This window comes from Centrocercus urophasianus, unplaced genomic scaffold (genome assembly GCF_019232065.1).
Source record: "Centrocercus urophasianus isolate 14NV4802_14NV808 unplaced genomic scaffold, USGS_Curo_1.0 seq_15, whole genome shotgun sequence".
Classification (NCBI taxonomy): Eukaryota; Metazoa; Chordata; class Aves; order Galliformes; family Phasianidae; genus Centrocercus; species Centrocercus urophasianus.
The window spans coordinates 4,830,905-4,848,826 of NW_024884697.1; positions in this window are offsets into that span (position 1 = coordinate 4,830,905).

The following is a 17,922-nucleotide window of genomic DNA, read 5'->3' on the forward strand; positions in this document are numbered from 1 at the left end:
AAAAAAAAAAAAAAAAAAAAAAAAACAAAAAAAAAAAAGTTGTTTGCTTAAAAAAAAAAAGAATTTCATGTGAAAAAAAAAAAATTAAAAAGTATTCCAGAATAAGTTTGTGTTGGCTTGTGACGCATTGATGTCATTTTTTTATTGTGAACAATTTAGAGGTGTTTGTGTTCAGCAAAATGTGATCGGTTTTTCTTTTAAAGAAAAAAAAAATCAGTGAAACTATAGTGCCAAATTCCAAAGGTACTTTCTTCCTAGAGCTTCAGTGTGTTTCTTGTGTGAAGTAATTTGATAACATGGGTATTTTATTATGTGTTTTGTATAAATCCCTAATATTTAAAGAAAAAAGAGGTTAAAAAGTTTGTTAACTTGCTATCCTGTGGTCTTGTTGCCTGAAATTGTTATTGTTTGTTATTTCTCTTTGATGTTTTTTGTAAAACATTGTATAAGTGCCCATGTTTCACTTTTTTAACCACTCTGCACACATCAATGCTGTGAAAGCAAACCTCACAATGTATTTTCTTCATATTGTATGGAAACCTCTAAGGTGAGAAAGTTTTGAACTTTTAACCCTTTCCACCCAGAGCTGTCTTGAGTGTTAATACCTTTTATACATTCACCATTTTGCTGTTTATTTTTATATATATATATATATCTATAAATATATATATACTTAGTTTTTTGTGGTTTATTTAATACATGGTTGAAATCAGAACAATGCACAGGGCAGATCTGAAGGACAAAATTATTTTACTGCTGTCTAAATTTCTTCTGTATCTATAACTAAAATTATTTAAAACGATAATTAACTTGTGGTTTTCCTTTTTAGATTTTGGGGATTTTGTCTTTTCTTAAAGAGCTTTTAATATGCTGCTGGAATATGCTATTCAGTATTAATAAAGTAAAAGAAAAATAAAACAATTCTTTAATTATCTATCGTGTGAACCGCTCCCAGAAAGGAGTGGTAAATCCACCATTTGAAAACCTTGAGGAGAAAAAAAATAATAATAATATTTTTGTAATTTAAATAAATGAACTTTTGCTTAAATCAGATGCACTAGATCTTCCTGGGTGAAAATTCAGCGTGCACTGCAGTTAAACTACTTTTTATGGATAAAGTTTACATACACTGTAATGTTTGATGGTAGCTGCCATTACCTGTAACGGCGATGTATCGGCTTGCTCCTGCAGACACTCGTATAGAGAGGAGTAACTTTACTCGTCCAGTAGTCTGTGGGAATACAGTTGTGACTGATGTGGGTGTTTGCTGGAGGAAGCTGTGTGTAAGGAACCAGAAAAGAGATGCTGGTTGCCCTTTCACGGCCTTGTAAGTCTCATAAGATTGCATTTCTACCGCACGAGTAGTGACCAACAACCAAATTCGGTTCTTTGCTACCGGTATAGCGAATTCGTTGCCAATCCAATGTGTGTGAACAGCAGCACCTGCTACTGATGATAAAGTGCCATGCCTTCTTCCTAGCTCTATCTGATTATATTCAATGCCATCTCAATTTAAAAACAAAGCCCTATATGAACAATATCAGCTGGTGCACTCTTGTCTCTCATCCCCAACTTAAATGCTTCTTTATGTAGAGCCCTGGGATGGAAAGGACTAGCCTCTAGTGATGCAAAAAAGTTTCCTTCTTATAGCACATGCACTTATAAATAAATGATCTATACTTTTCTCACATGTTTTTACTACTGCTGGGGCCTTCCTACACCCTTTGAGGGCTATTTTGTACTACTTGCAGCAATTTTGCATATTCAAAGTATCATCTCACGTACGTTATATTATATATATGTTCATATATATATAATATGAGATCATCATTTGGATTGTTCAGACTGTTTCACTAATTCCTCCTCATTGTACCCATCGTATAAATTTCCAAAGCTTTGTTAGATGCCCCAGTGTGTCCTGCAGGTTTACTGGTCCGCTGAGAGCGGTGACATCTCTGGTCCTCGGGCAGTGTAACTTGGCATTGGCTGCAGACCCAGGCAGGTGCCCCAAATTATGTTACGTGAGATATTGGCTTAGCAGTGGGAGAGGAAGGACGGTTCAGTATTTCCAGACAAGTGAGATGGGTCCATATTGAAATATTTATTTTTATTTTATTTTTTTCAAAAAATCAGGTACAAAAATGAGAGCCCAAACATACACCTCCTTGGAGACAAATTATCTACCAGTTCTCTTAGAAAATATTGAATGGAAAAAGCTGCAAGGGTGCAAGGGCCTAATAAGAGAGGAAGAAAAACAAGGGAAATTGCTTTACAAAATTCTAATCAGAAGACTAGACTAGTTGCTTTTTTTCAAACAAATTAGCTAATTGCAATGAAATGGCAGTCCTCAAAGGAGTAACAAGTTCATCTTTCTTTCACCATAGGGGTTACAGTTCCTTGGCTTGTGCTACTCTGGAATCATTTTACTGTTTCTGTTTTTATTATCTTAAGTGCTAATTAACAAAAGGAAAAAATATCCTGTAGTTTCATTACCTTTTTGGATAATGTCATACAAAAAGAAAAAAAAGAAGAAAAAAAAAAAAGAAAAAAAAAAGAAAAAACTATGTATTTGTGTTTTTTTTGTGCTGTGAGAATTGTTGTTTGTAGATTAATAATATTATCATTTTGTTTAGAATTACAAACTAGTTTTTAAGTATTGTCTGAGAAAAGCCAAAGTTAATGCAATCTAGTGGAAACTGTAAGACCATTTGAGTATTGTTTCTGTTTTATTGATGCATTTGAATTTTGTTGTTTGATGGAATTTGAGCCAAAAAAAAAAAAAAGAAAAAAAAGAAAAAGAAAAAAAAAGCAAGCTTTCCTATTTCTACAACCTGATTGTACTTAACGCATTTTGTACCAGTGGAACTTTTTATACTGGAGATTAAAAAACAAATGGAAATTTTTGTGGCTTACTCTCGTGGGCCCCCTCGATCATGACTGATTTTCAAGTTTGATTTCTGGACGGTAGAAAGAGAGTTGGTTTTGTTTAGAGAATTAAAAACTTTGGCTTGGTTTCTTTTTTTCCCTTTGCTTATATCTAGTGTTTAGAATTTTGTCTTAACAAAAGCGGTAAGTTTCACTTTTTATTCTGTATTGTGCAGTTACACAATAAGGTAATTAGAATTAGGAGTACTCGGTCACTTTGCGTGGATAAATGTATTAGTTAAAGCGTTAGGGGTTTGCTTTTTTGCTGTTTAGATCAGAGTTTTTTCTGATTCTTCTGTCCTCATTGTGAACATAACCGTGTAGTTGAAACAGTCAGACTTATTTTTGTAACGTATGTTATTGTGTGATGCAGTTTTTTGCTTCTGTCTCCAATATTAAACCATTTTCCTAATACTTGTCTCTCTACTTTGTGTCTCGTATTGTTGGTGGTCATTATGTGTTGGTAATACATCTACACACCTCACGTGTTTCACGTTCCTGTTTTTTTATTTTTTTTTTCCTCTATTTGTTGGTTGTGTACAAAAGATACAGTCGATTCCACCTAAGTGAATATCTGATTGGGGGGCAAAAGAGGATTTGTACATTTTAGCCATGTTACGGTTTCTTTGATTTTCTTCTCTCTCTCCCTCCCCCTAGTCATGCCTTATCACTTGGATAATCTGAGCAGGAAGCATCTTAAATGAGTTTCCTGCAAAGTCATACGGAAGATAGCTTTTGTGAGCCTTCTAACTGTAAAAGCTTATGCACACAAACACACAGAGAAATCAGAAGCCATGTGAAAAGCTTTTTGCCAACGTGCCAGTCAGTCTGCAAAATGCGGATTATGGAGATCAATTCTTCCTAGTCGCTCAGAAAAAATACTGTGCCGCCGCTTCGCAGAAGCGTATGAAACATTCAAGAAAAGGAGAATGTAGCCTTGGGATTTCTTCCGAACTGCACAGTAATCTGATGGCATATGGTGTTAGTCAAACTCCTTAGCAACTAATCACATCTTAACTAGGGCTGTGAGAGCCTGCAGAAGCCTACCAGGTGAACAAGCTTGTTACGTGCAGTTACACATATCATAATTTAAAAAATAAAATTCAAGTGAGCACAGAGAGACTCTGTTAAAGCCAGTGGGAGAAAAATAAACAAAACAAAACAAAACTCTGGGAAAAAAAAATTCTCCTGTTGTTCAAACGGGTGATGTTTTTGCTGTGGGCTTACAGAGCAGCTCATTCTCAGCACTGGCTAACAGTATTACACAAATCTCAAAAAAGAACAAAAGAAATACCATAGCACTTTTTTTTTTTTTTTTTTTTTTTTTTGTAGAGTTGGCTTTCAGCTTTTTTATTTTACTTTTTCATTTCTTATAATTTTTTTCCTCACAAGAATCTCTCTGCTCTTCCCCACATCTGTAATGATGAAATAAAAGACACGAAAAATTCTCTGTTGTTCTGGTTTACGAAGTCTCTCTTCTCTCCTCTGTCTGATCACAAACTTTATAATTTGGAGAGGGGAAAAAAAATAAAAATATATATTAAAAAAAAAAAAAAAAACAATAACAAAAACCAAACCCAAGGAGGAGAGAGAAGCACTGGCAAGTGCTCTCTGGAATTCAAGCCATATGCCCACGTCCCTTTCCTTTGTCCCATTTTCTGTGATGCTCAGGAATCGAAGACCACTTAAAAGTGCTCTTATGAGACCCAATGGACTCCTTCCTCGTGTCTCCTGTCCCCTGGTCCCTCTGGCACGCTGGCTCTGGCTCACACACACACAGCCCCAGGCACGGGGCATGGCGCTGGGTGCTCTGCGGTTTGCAGCCATGACCTTGACTGCTGTGTTTGGAAGAGTTTTGGAATTTTTGGGTGGCTCGTGAGTTGGCCTGGTTGATATTGCTAGAACTATTTTTTATTTCCTTTTAAGGTTGGCAGTTGTTTTTTTCTAAGAAAACTTTTCCACAGAAGGCATAGAGGTGATGAGTCTGGCATAGAACCTTCTAGGTTGGAAAAGACCTCCGAGATCATCAAGCCCAACCATCAGCCTGACCTACTGAGTCCCATCACCAAGCCATGTCCCTTAGGGCATCCCAAACAAGCTCCAGTGTTGTCCTGTAGGTCCTGTTCTCAGGGGTCCAAGTAAACACCTTCCCTGCAGCCCTAGGTTTAATCCAAAACCACAGGGGCCTGTAGAGAGAACCTGATGGTCAAGCTGTGTCCTGAGTCTTTCACACCTCTAGATTTCGTGACCCTGGTTCTGATTATGTTGATGCCAGTTGATTAAGTTAAGTCTGGACTTGCATGAATGATAAATCAGAGTTGGTCTCTGGGATTTTTGTTGTTGTTGTTGTGGATGTTTTATTTTTTTTTCCCCAAACTCAATGATTTTAGGGAAGAAATTAGAGATCTGCAAGGGGCTCTTCTCCCAAAAAACACAACCAAAAAAAACTTTTGCCATAGTTGAGTTTATTTTAAATACTCAGGGCTGGAAGAGACAGGTTTTCTTTTTTTTTCTTTTCTTTTTTTTCTTTTTTTTTGTAATTTCAACAATGGGGAAAAATGAGTTCCTTAAAGCAATGCAGCTGAACAGTTTGTCCTGCTTAAATGCATGCTTTTAATTTCAATTATGTAAGGCACCTTGCAGCGTTAGCAAAATGTCTCTTTGTTAGCTATATGTGTATCGCCATGGGAAATTACCAAACTGTCACAAGACTTGCTGATTAAAGAATAGCCTGCCAGAGTGTGTGTGCCTTTGCCCAGTGTGACTCTTAGGTATTAGGCTAAGGAAAATAGTTTAACAAAATGTAGTGTGAATCATTCCTGATAAGTGAATAAAGCATTGTGACCAAGCAATCAGATTATTCACTTATCAGGAATCGACTGTACTGAGAGTTTGCCTGATTGTTTCTGTTCCTCATCTCTGTTGTAGTTTCACTACTTTGCTGTGTTCTGTTTTTTCTCTCATGCTCTTAGCAAAATCACTGGGAATATCCCTTCGTGTGATCATGAAACATGCTACTGAGTAACAAAAAAAAAAAAAAAAAAAAATTAAAATATAAAAATGATATCTTAAAATCTATGCACTTGCTATCAGGAACACAATACTGGATGTGTCTTATATATATTGAACTATAATAGTATTCGATTTCTTAAATAAAGCTTAAGAAAGGATTCTGTTGTCTGTAAAATTTTATGAGCATTAAATGGAAAAAAAAAAATGTTTATAGGGTTGGGCACGTTTTTGTTATATGAAATCTTACTGGGTATGTGGTCTTTAACCATACCCAGGCAAATGTTGTATAATCCGCTTGATATATTTCATTAATAACTGAGACCTTGAAAATTAGTGTGTGGGGAGAAAAAGTCTGACCTTTCAGTGACTTTCAGCAAAAGATACTAAAATGCAGAATTTTCTATCCTTTTCCAAACGTGCTTGCTTTTGCACTAAAATGGTATAAAATAGCTAAAATATGTGAATCAGAAAATGTAACGAAATATTACTATATTTCTTCCACAAACAGTAATATACTTCTTTTTGGTATGTGACTTTTTTTCCTCTTGATTCTGGATAGGTTTAGAATAAAAACTGAACTCGGTATACTCAATCAGAGATTCAGCACTCGAGGTCAAAGCATCTTTTTGCAGAAGACGAGTGACTTACTGTATCCTGTATCTGAGCCTTCTTTTAGGAAAACATTTCCACATCAAAGCCCATGAATTAAGTGGGAGCCTAATAGCGAAAATCATTGGGTACACTGAAAAAAATTATTCCTTTATGGCTGTACATTTGCCACAGAATTGTACTTTTTGAACAGTCAGATTTTTGTGGAAATGCCTGGACTGCTTGTATTTAGCAAACTTACAGTAATGTCAGCCTTTGGCAGAAAGATCCAGGAGAGCGGTGGGGGTTGCTTTCTTTTTTTTCTTTTGAACTGCATTACTGCCTCACTTTTCATATGCCATTATATTATCTGGAAAAAAAAAAGAAAAAAGAAAAAAAAAAAAAAAAGAATATTAAATTGTGGAAATCTACCCGCTGCTTGTATCATTCTCTATTCACACATCTTGAGCCAATGGTATTGACATGGGGTGGCAAGCCTTGCTAGATGAGTGAGCCTAAAATACTGCTCCCAGAAAAGCCATGGGGAGAGCAGCATGGGGCAGCAGGATGCTCCTGTCCATCTCACCTCTGCACTGAACTCAGATGGGGACCCAGCCCTGCTGACATATTACAGATACTAACTAATAGCAGTGATTAGTTTCTATTCATACTCCCCAGTTTTCCTCATTAGCAGACTTTATTTTTCGTCCATTAAAGGAAGGTGGAAAGTTGCAGTCATTTTCGGAATCATTCGCCCCTGTTTATAACCTAATTGTTTTACATGAATGCTAATATTTCTTTCTCACACGTTTATATCTATCAGCTAAATCAGCGGTAATATAAACTCTTCTGGGATGCATTCCTATATCAATTAGCAAGGATTTATGCTCTAAAGCACCATTAACATTAATGAGAGTGTGCTCTTTAGCATAAACAATTGGCAATAGTTCTGGTGGACTTTATTTCATAAACAAAGAAGCATTTGAATTCCAGCAAGTTGTTTCCTGAAGACAGTCCTTGAGGGAGTGATGTCCCAGCCTCCCAGGCTGCTCTGGGGACATCCAGCAGGACGTGCATCAATTGCAAAAGGAGTAGTTGTTGGTTTGGAGAGCAAGCTAACTTCTGGTACAAGGTTTAGCTGGCCATTTCCCTTCTGAAGACCTGCCTGAGGGCACATCAGATAAAATCTTCAGCATTATCTCATATCCCCCCAGCTGATGGATTTAAGATTTTACTCCTGATTTGCCCACACTGCATGGTGCCACAGGGTGGAGTTCATGGAGGGAGGGATTTGGGAAGGAGGCAGAAGGAAGACTGGAGGTGAAGCCCCACTGAGCCAGTGATGGGTTTCTCAGCTCCCTAAATTAATGTTTCACAGCTCCATGGCTTTTAGTACTTACTTAGTGTGGCACCCATATATAGAATCATAGAATCATTGAAGTGGGGAATAGACCCTTAAAAATCACCAAGTCCAACCACCAACTAACACTACCAAATCTATCCATGTCCCTTAGAGCTACATGTCACCAGGGATGGAGGCTGCACCACTTCCCTGGGCAGCCCATTCCAATGCCTCACCACTGTTCAATGAAGAAATTCTTTCTGACGTCCAATCTAAACCTCTCCCAGTGTTTCCTTTTATCCTGTCATCCATCAGCTGAGAAAAAAGACCAACATCTTCCTCAATGTAGTCTCCTTTAGGGCTCTGTAGAGAGTGGTGAGGTCTCCCCTCAGACTCCTCTCCTCCAGACTGAACAATCCCAATTCCCTTCAGCTGTTCCTCATATCTTGTCTCACCAAGTTTCACCTTTCACATCTAGGACATTTTCCCCCTCACCTCATGCTTGATCAAGTTAACAAATGCATAATAAAAAGGTTTCAATCTTTATCTGAAGCCACTGAGAGTTGGGGTCAAAGTCCACTGCCTCCCAGAGATGTGTGATCTGTCAGATCCTTCCTCTTGCTTCTGCAAATGTTTTCTCTGTTGGTTCTGCCTCTCCCCACTGCTGCTGCATTAGCAAGAGCTTTTGTATCTACTATTTTCCCCCAAAGGCACTCATAAAGAAGTCTCAAGTTTCTTTTCAATCCTCCTTTACAGAAAAATAATAAATATATCCTGTTCTTGAGGTTTACACATATAATAGTGGCTTTTTGGTCCCTGAATAATTTTTGAGACGTTTCTGCAACTTTTGTTTTATTCTTTTCTTCCTTTTGTCCTGACATTCTTTCTAGATTCCAGGTAACTGATCTGGAGGCATTATTTCAACATGAAGTGTAGTGATGCAACATACAGAAAGCAAAGACTTCACCCCTATTCCTCTGAATTACATTCAGAGACTGCATCAGTGCTTGCAAGAAATAACATTCAAAGCCACAAAATATCATCTTGGAAGAATTACTTTGGGTTGCTTCTTTAGAATGCCTAAATCCCTGTGCTGCAGGACCCTACATGCATGATTTGCTTGCTTGTTTTTGGATATAAAAGCTTGTTAACAACGATACTAAGAGCAGTTTTGTGTAGCTCCTGGTCCTCTTCATTATTTTCCAGTGTTATCAGCAGTTTTAATATTTACTTTCAGGTCATTAGTGAAAATACTCAATAGCATTCATACCTATTACTGATCCCTGCAGAACCCCTCTAAAAAAAATACTCTCCTATGGTGATTCCTCTCTGACAGCTTCTTTGTTGACATGTCAGACAATCCGTAATCCATTTTATGTGCTTCATATTGATTGGGTAGAATGTTAATATTTTAATCAGGATCTGCTGCGCCGTCAAACATACCAAAGTCAGAATATATTCCATCTTTGCAATTACTTTTATCAGCCAAAACATACCATCACATCAGAGAATGAAATCAAGTTTGACAACCTTTCCTCCCTAAAAAGGATGATGATTGGCGTTAATTGTTTACCTCTTCTTTAATGTCTTCTATTCCTTTATACCCACATTAGTATTTCCTTTATTTTGCCAAAGAGCAACGTCAAACCAGCCTACTATGAGCTGGATTATCCTGTTTGTCTTTTATGAATGTGAGCATCAGAACAGCACGTCCCTTGTTGTCTGGGATGCTGCTGCTGTGCTTCAAGGGTCCTCAAGATTTCGATGAATGAATCGGAGCTCTTTGTTCCATTCCCAGTCCAAGACACCCAGGGCAACGTGCTTCAAGATATTGTGCCTTTAAGAGCAGCAGTAGCTAAGTAGACTGTTACAAAACTGGTCCAGAAGACATTTTATCCTTCTCTTGAAATGTAGGTATGTGAAAGAAGACAATTCTTTATGTTTTCTCTTTACCAGCATCAAGACTAACAGTTTTCCTATCTGCATAAGCCTAAATTCAATGCTAAGGAGACCATACTGAAAGAAATTCTAGCTCATATAGCCACTAGCACTTGGGGAATACCTGGATGTGGAAATCATAGAAAGCCTGAGCTTATCAATTGACCCAACTCTAGCCCTATTACAGACATAATAATGATGAAAATGGATCTGCAGCAGTAAGAGAAGGAAGGCAATGTGCTGATTTAAGCTTAAAGGCAGAAGGTATTTTTTCATCCCACAGTGCTACCACATGGGTTCCCAATCATGTCACTTGGGTGTAGACCATGAAGGTGCTGAGGAATCAGTGTAGCTGCTCACGAACCTTAACCTCAGTGCAGCATCTCCACCTAACTCTGTAATTGTCTCTGCTGCTTAGGGGTAACTATGTTCGTCTTGAAGACAATTTATCCAACCCTGTGGGACATGGCTAAGATAAGGAGGGAGGAGATGTATGGAATTGTTGCTAGTTGCCCATGGGCTGTGAGAGGTGGATAGGAACACTTCTATTTAGGCAATTCAGTCAAGCCCTGCATGACTACCTAGGCTTTGAAGACAACACACCAATTCAGATGTGTTCCCAATGTGTTTATGATTGCACCAATCACAGAATCATAGAATCAGCCAAGAGCCTTAGCTGCTTTGTCGGGCAATTTTAGAGTTATTCTGATAGCCCTAAAGTAGGCACGTATGGCTCGAATTGTTGGTCACATTGGAGGAATCTAGAGTGGTTTGAGGTGTTCTGGAGCCTCCAAAACATCTATGAGGGGCTCTGAAGTGACGTAGGATAGGACATTCCAAATAACTGCCTAAGGATTCCCAAGGTTAAAATGTTGGATTTGTGAAGTGAATCCCACTTTCACTCCTTTATTCAGTTGCTTAACCCCAACCATGTTGGATACTCCAGGGCAACTCAAATGGCACTGCTGCCTGTGTTTAGAAAACAGAATTGGGCTCTAGGGGTCTCATTTGCAGGTGTCTGAAACTGAAATTCTACTGTTAACAAATGAGTCCCAGGTGATGTCCCACAGGTCCTAAATGGGAAAAAACCCACCATCTGCAGTAAGACTGCTTTCCAGGGAATAGATGTATGCAGAATATCCCTATGACAGAACAGCTAGACCCCAAAGAGTTGTACTTACATGATTTATGGTGCACCTCTGGAATTAGCATCATCCCTATTTGACTTCAGGTACTGTTGATCTTCAGAAAACTCTTGCTTGCCTCAGAGGTAACCAAGGTGATTTGTTTTGCCACCTGGGTGTACCTCTGTACACATGAAGAGGCTGGAGGGGCAGAGAAGTCTTATCCTCTCAGTGAAAAGCCTAAAATTAATTAGCTATGTGTTTTTTATTAAGAATAGTTCTGAGTTAAATTGTGATCTAAGCCTGCGCTCTAGAGGAGGCTGAAGACTGTTGCCATGTCACTTTTGCTACTCCAGCCTTGGTCTCTGAGCCCTGTACAACTGTGCCGAACACTGGAGCATCCTCTTATCTCACAGCAGAGGAGAAACAAACTGGAGCTTCCTGCTAAAAGGAATAATAAAATAAAAAGCAGGAATCTTCACAGCCTCTGTGGGCAATTTGTTACACTGCTTGACTGTTCTTATGGTGACAATGCTTTTTCTGCTATCTAGACTGAATGACTCGTGCTTCAAATTATGTCTCTTGCTTCTCTTCCTCCTGCCATACTCCATTACAGAATGTTGGACTAGATCTCCTTGACAAGCTCCTCACAGATCCTGTGGCTGCTGTTATGTGCCTCTGACCTCTCTCCAGTTTTACCACAGCTTTCCTGAACTGAAGGTACCCAGCAGATGTAATATGTGTCTTGTGGTAGGAGGTAGTCACTTCCTGCCAGGGCTGCTTGTGATCACTTCCATTTACACCAGGACTGCTGAGTCCTTTTCAGCAGAGTTGGTCCCCAGCCCATCCATCTCCAGCCTGTTTCAGTGCAGTGAGTTCCCCCTTCCTGATTGCAGGTCTCCACATTTGTCCTTCTTGAGTTTCACAGGGTTTCTGCTGACCCTTTCCTCCACCCTTGAGGTCCCTCTGAATGGCAGTCACTGCAATTGGTGTCTCCTCGCACAGTTAGGTGTCTTCACCAAATCTGACAAGAGAGATAGGGATCAGTGTGCAGTAGATGTTTCACTTACCTTGGCTTGCATTTGTCCTTCTGCAGGTGGCTGAACCCAACACAATTTCAGTCTGAGGAGATAGATAGTACATTATGGTATCCCACTCATCATCTTATTTTCATGCCAAATAGGAATAAAGAAAGAGGCAGGAACTTTCCAGAAGGTGCTAAGAAAGATGTTCTCCAGCAGATACAAATTTTTGCCCATTTAGCTTATGCAGATTATAATTCTAGTTACACAGCAGTCTCAGGATACACCCTGGAGGCCAGGGCTGTTACTTGTGCTCCTATCATGCTCTGAAGCACGTGCTTGGATAACATTTCCACTGGTACAAAGCGCTACTAGTGCTTCTGTATATCCATATCCACCACAGTGACAAAGCCAAAGCAGTGGCTGCAGCAGCTCCAGGATGGCCAAGATCCTTCCACTTGCAGGTGACAGGAATTCACCACCCACTCATTCTTTTCTTAACCAGGTGTCAGTCTGGTGCCAGCAGCCAAATACATTATCTTCCTTTCCACAGGCAGGAGTACACCCTGTGATCCAAGGACCTCACCATAGCTTATTTTGCAGCTCGCCCTTTTCCCCACACCCTCAGCAAACCTCAGATTTCCATCAGCCTTGTGGGTAGGAAAAGGGAAAAATTAACATTCATGCTTTGTACAGTCTGAAAAAAAAATGCTAAGAAAATTCACAGACTTTGGTCATCATATATGTAGGAAAAGGAAAGGGTCATGAGCAGACCTTTCTCCTCCCCCTCCACGTCACAGGCTCCTGTCTGAAGTCATGGCCATACATGGGTGGAGAAGGAGAAACAAGTCCAGCAGATGAGATTACATAGGCAGGTCTGCTTTCTATTACTCTTTTTTTTCCCAAACACCAACTGTGAAACCTTGGGAGTCTGGAGTTTAAGACAGAGAGCAAACAGTATCTGTTTGCATCTAAGGGTAAACAGGAGATTCTTTCTGTATGCATTGTTAATCTTATCACAGTGAAGAAACCTTTCATCCTTTATCACTGTTGTTTGGGGGAAGCTAGGCCCAGTTAACTGATTAGAGGGGCAGGAATTTCTTGCTTGTAAGTGAATGGTATATAAGATGTATGTTGAACACAGTAAAGAAGAACTATTCTGAGAACTATTCTGATGCTACAAGAAACGGTGAGAGCTCTCTAACTCAGCTGAGCACCAACACCAAAATATTTCCCAACAAAAAGAAAACCCTAGCACAGTCTCATCCAGGTCCGTGTACTCCCTTTTAGGGTTTTTGTCACCCCACAAAAGAGCTGTAGCTGCATTCAGCTTCTGAAGAACAGCAACAGGGCTGTGGGTGGCTGGGAGGTGTAATGGTTTTCACAGCTACTGAAATGGCATCAACACTTTATGCCACAACCTGATTGTTTAGTTTTCAGTATCTCAGCAAGATGGCTTGTCACTGGGTCAGTGACAATCTCCTCCATGTGCCTGGTGCAGGAGTACATGCCATCCATAAACGTACAGAGCTCCTGGGTCAAAGGTCCTGTTCCCAGATGCAAATAAATAAAAAAAACACAGATCACAGAAACAACACCAAGCAACTGGATTGCATCCTTGCATGGAAGGCAGTCAGGAAGTTTTATCAGTTCTCCCTTCTCCTCCAGCCTCATTTTCTTCAGCTCAATTGGCCTCCTTGTTTCCTATTAGCAGTTAGCCATCTCCCTGCTCTTCTTGCTGGCTACTTTGTCTTCCTCAGTAAAATGCAATCCAGGGGACATCCTCTGTGCAGTTCAACCCAGGGGACTGGTGCCAAATTGTCTACAATAACATGAGACCTTTTGTGTGGACAATCCTTAGCTCAGCTAACTGTGACACTTTGCTGTCTGAACATCCCTGTACTTTCCCTATTGGGAAAGCTGCAGAGCTATCACCAGTAATGAGCTATCAGCTGTAATGTGTCAGACTATTACATATTAAAAAAAAAAAAAAAAAAAAAGAGAGATCCTGGTGCTGAGCAATGACTTCAGCAGTGCAGAGAAGCTGAGGATGCCCCATTCCTGAAGGCATTCAAGGCCAGGTTGGATGGGGCCATTGGGCAGCCTGAGCTGGTTGTGGCATTCAGCCTACAGCAGGCGGTTAAAACTTGATGATCCTTAAGGTCCCTTCCAAGCAAAGCCATTCTGTGATTCTGTGATCCTGGTTGGGTATTCAGCTTATGGCAGTTGGACACAGTGTGCTGGGATCTGCCGTCTGCTGGGAAGGAGCCCCTGCATTCAGGAATGCACTTCAGGGTTCACTTTCAAGTTCTAAAGCAAGAAAACACGTAGAGGAAAAGAAAAAAAGAACAACATCAGAATAGGTTTTGTGCAGAAAAAGCCAGCCTTGCCCTGTGACAGGCCTCTGGGAAAGCAAAGCAAGGTTGTGACAAGTATTACTGTCAGTGCTGGAAGTTCTCGAGTCCCAGAGAACTTCCTGGAGTCCTGCTTGTGTGTTTAGGCAGAATTGCCTTCCCATGAGCAGCTTTCTTCTGCTCCCAAGGACTTGCAGGGCATTTCAATGGCTGCAGAGCTGCTGTCTGTGGTGCATTCACCACTTTTTTATGTTCTGTTGCCTGGCTACGCCTGGGGAATTATCTGATGATGCACTGCTGCTGTTTTGGACTGACAGGCACCTGAAAAGATGCCTTCTTCTCAGCAGAACACTTCAGGACCCCGTGAGGAGGTGAATTTTGCCTTCCTTAATTAACAGGCAAAAGCAAGCAACACAAATCAGGTACTGCAGTGCTCCTGCATCCCTTTTACTCTTACCAGCAGCCTGAATTGTATGTTTGGAGCATCATTTTCTCCCCATTCCTCACCTCTCCACTGGTCTTTTTCTCATCCAGCTCCTTTTGCTCTTCATCCTGGGAGTAATTCTTGTTCTCTGCACTGTATAAACAAGTATCTGAAATGAGTGAAGGAGGTGATTAATTCTTTAGGCTTGTACAAGGGAGCCTAGCTAGGTGCGGTGGTAAGGAATTAAACAAGAGACACATGAAGGCTGAAGATCAGAAAAATATTTCCTTACAGTGAAATGTAATAGAGGGCAAGCCTGCTGCTGGGGCTGCATGGGAAGTTTCTCCTCCCCTAGGATTTAGGACTGCAAAGAGTAGAAAATGGTGTTTAAGAGTAGCCCTTCTGGGACAAGGATCCCCAGAGGCTGTAGTTGTCTCTCCCTTCTAGGCACAGCAGTAGGACACAGTGTGTGAGAAAGCACTGAACACAGAGAGATCTATTTACACTGGAAACTTAGAATGCAGCTCACAACTTCAGTGCAAACAACTCTTTTTATAAACCCGTTTGAAGATTTATATATATATATATATATATATATATCCTTATTACTCAAGTAATTAATTTTCAACAGTGGATGTGAGAAGACGCTGCATTAGCACAGCAGGTAAATTTGGGACTGCAAAGAAAGAGCACTGGCCCTTAAAATGAGAATTATTTGTGAAAACTACATCTAAGATCTCTAATATTAACCCAAGCAATATCAAGGTTTTCTACTTTCATTTGTTGCGCTGTCTTCTTTCATTAAAGAATGTCTTGGTACAAACCTATCTGCCACACTCTTGAATCCTTTTATCTCTTATTACCTCTACTGTTTCTCAGTTGGTCACTTCCTTCTCATGCAAAGACTGTTGATGTGTTTAACCTTCATCATCTTCCTGCTTTGCAGTCACAGGTCTATAATTACAGGCAGTGTTTGAGGGCTCACCTAGCAATAAATCATGTCGCAGTAAATCACAGTAATTGAAGAAAAATTTCTTCAAAATCCTTCTCACTCAAGTGATCATCTTGCCATTTTATGAAGATTTCAGACCTCAGAAATAGCAAACCAACTTGTTGCTTACATGAAATCTTAGGTGAGGAGTTGGCCTGTTTTTCCAGGCAACCTGCGGTAGGATAAGAGAGAAAGGCTTCAAGCTAAACCAGAGAAGGTTCAAGCTGGGTATTAGAAAAAACTTCTTGTCCAAAAGAGTGGTCAGGCACTGGAATAGACTGCCCAGGGAGATGATAGAGTCACTGTTCAAGAAACATGTAGATGTGGTATTTAGGGACATGGTTTAGTGAGTGATATTGTTGGTAGGATGGTTGGACTAGATGATTTTAGAGGTCACTTCCAACTTTAATGATATTTTAATTCAATTATTCTAAGGCTCAGGATGATTTTAGCAACTTGCAGAGCCCATTCCGGCTGCAAATGAAGTGGTAGTCTCAACCTGGCTAGGCTGTGGGCTATGGGCAACTGAAAGAAGCTGTCAGTAGCCAAATCTTGACTTGGGTGAAGCCCATCATTAGAGGACAATTTTGTTACATGCAGCAGCAGAACATTCCAGTGCTGTAGACATCCACCTATCTGAGGGCCTTGCAGATTAGCTGTTTTGGCAAAGTGGCTAAAATTTGGCTTCCTCTTAATGGCTTCATTAACTGTGTTCAAGGCTTAGAATTACATCTGAGACACAACATTGTCTCTGGAACAATTCCCTCACTAGCACTGAATTATATACCTTCTGGTATATAATGGAATATTCTGGAAGCTGCTAAAGTATCATGTTCTTCTTGACCTAATTAGAAAGGCAGAGAGCTTGATCATCTCACACAGTAAAGCTGACACATCTGGACCTGCTGTTGCACCTTCTGCAGAGCACACAGAGCCTGCAGATGGGGGCTTGAGCACACATGGATCTTACAAATTTAACATGGCCAAGCCTTCTGCCAGCATTGATGCAGCCATCAGACATTTGTCCAAGTAGAGGCATGCATATGGTGACACTCACAAGCCTTTGAAGCTTTTGGGTGCCTATTGGTTGTGTGAGTTGATGGGTGATAACTGCTACCACTGAAGTTCCAATCTACATTGGCATCTACATTGGTTGCATCTAATAATTAATGCTTTATGATTTTCTGGTAACACCAAAATAGTTTCTCCTTGTTTTCCTTTGACTGACACCTTGCAAAGGACTCCTGGCACTGAATGTCATTCTCCTTCATTTATCACTGCTGAGGTGTGCTTTCAAACATTCAGCACTCCAAAGAGCTGACAGCGATTTCAGATTACCACCAACAGAAGCTGAGGAAGGAAGAAAAATTATTTTTACAGCAATTTTACAGTACAAGACCCTGATGCTTCAGAGCTGTTTGCAGACATGGCCCCAGGGGTGGAAAAATGTAGAAGTAAGGGGGGAAGTTTTCATCACTGCTTTTCTTCCCCCTCCACTGGAGGATAGTAGTTGCACATTGGTGCCAAACAATATTGTGCATGTTCTTTAGTTTGGCACAATAGCTCCTGCCTTGCTCTTTATCTGATCTCCTGGATAAATCATTTGACTCATCTTCTACATACTCAGCTGGAATTTCTCAGTGTACTGATAAACAAAACTAAGCTTGTTCATGTCCCAGTGGTTTCAGATTCTTTCCCTCCCACTTAATTAGTTCTTGTAGTAGTTAAAGGCCACTAAGCCTGCTCTCCGTAGGTTATGAGAGTCTCATTTGGAAATGATCTTGGGAGGCATCAGGTAGAAGAGGAGGGGCTTTGCCACTCTGGACCTCACCATTTTATTTTCTGCTTTTGCCAAATATTCATTCCCAGGCTAGGCACTGCAGCAAGCCAACACCAGGGGAGGATAAATAAGTCAAAGGTTTTCCTGCATACTGCCATTTCTGAGGAACATTTTGAGCTTATCAGGACAACAACACAAATTGACTTTATTTGTCTTTGGGTCTGTGTCTCCCACATCTGTTAAGATCCTTGTTGACCATTGTATCGTGAGGTTGAATACAGAGGAACTTGTGGTCACTCTGGACTTGAGCAAACAGCCATAAGCTTCAGAAGATGCCTGCATTCCCTGGTGTCCCCACAGAAACGTGAGTGGTATTTTCCCTCACAGAACATCAAAAAATAATGGTGGGCAAATTTGTGCAT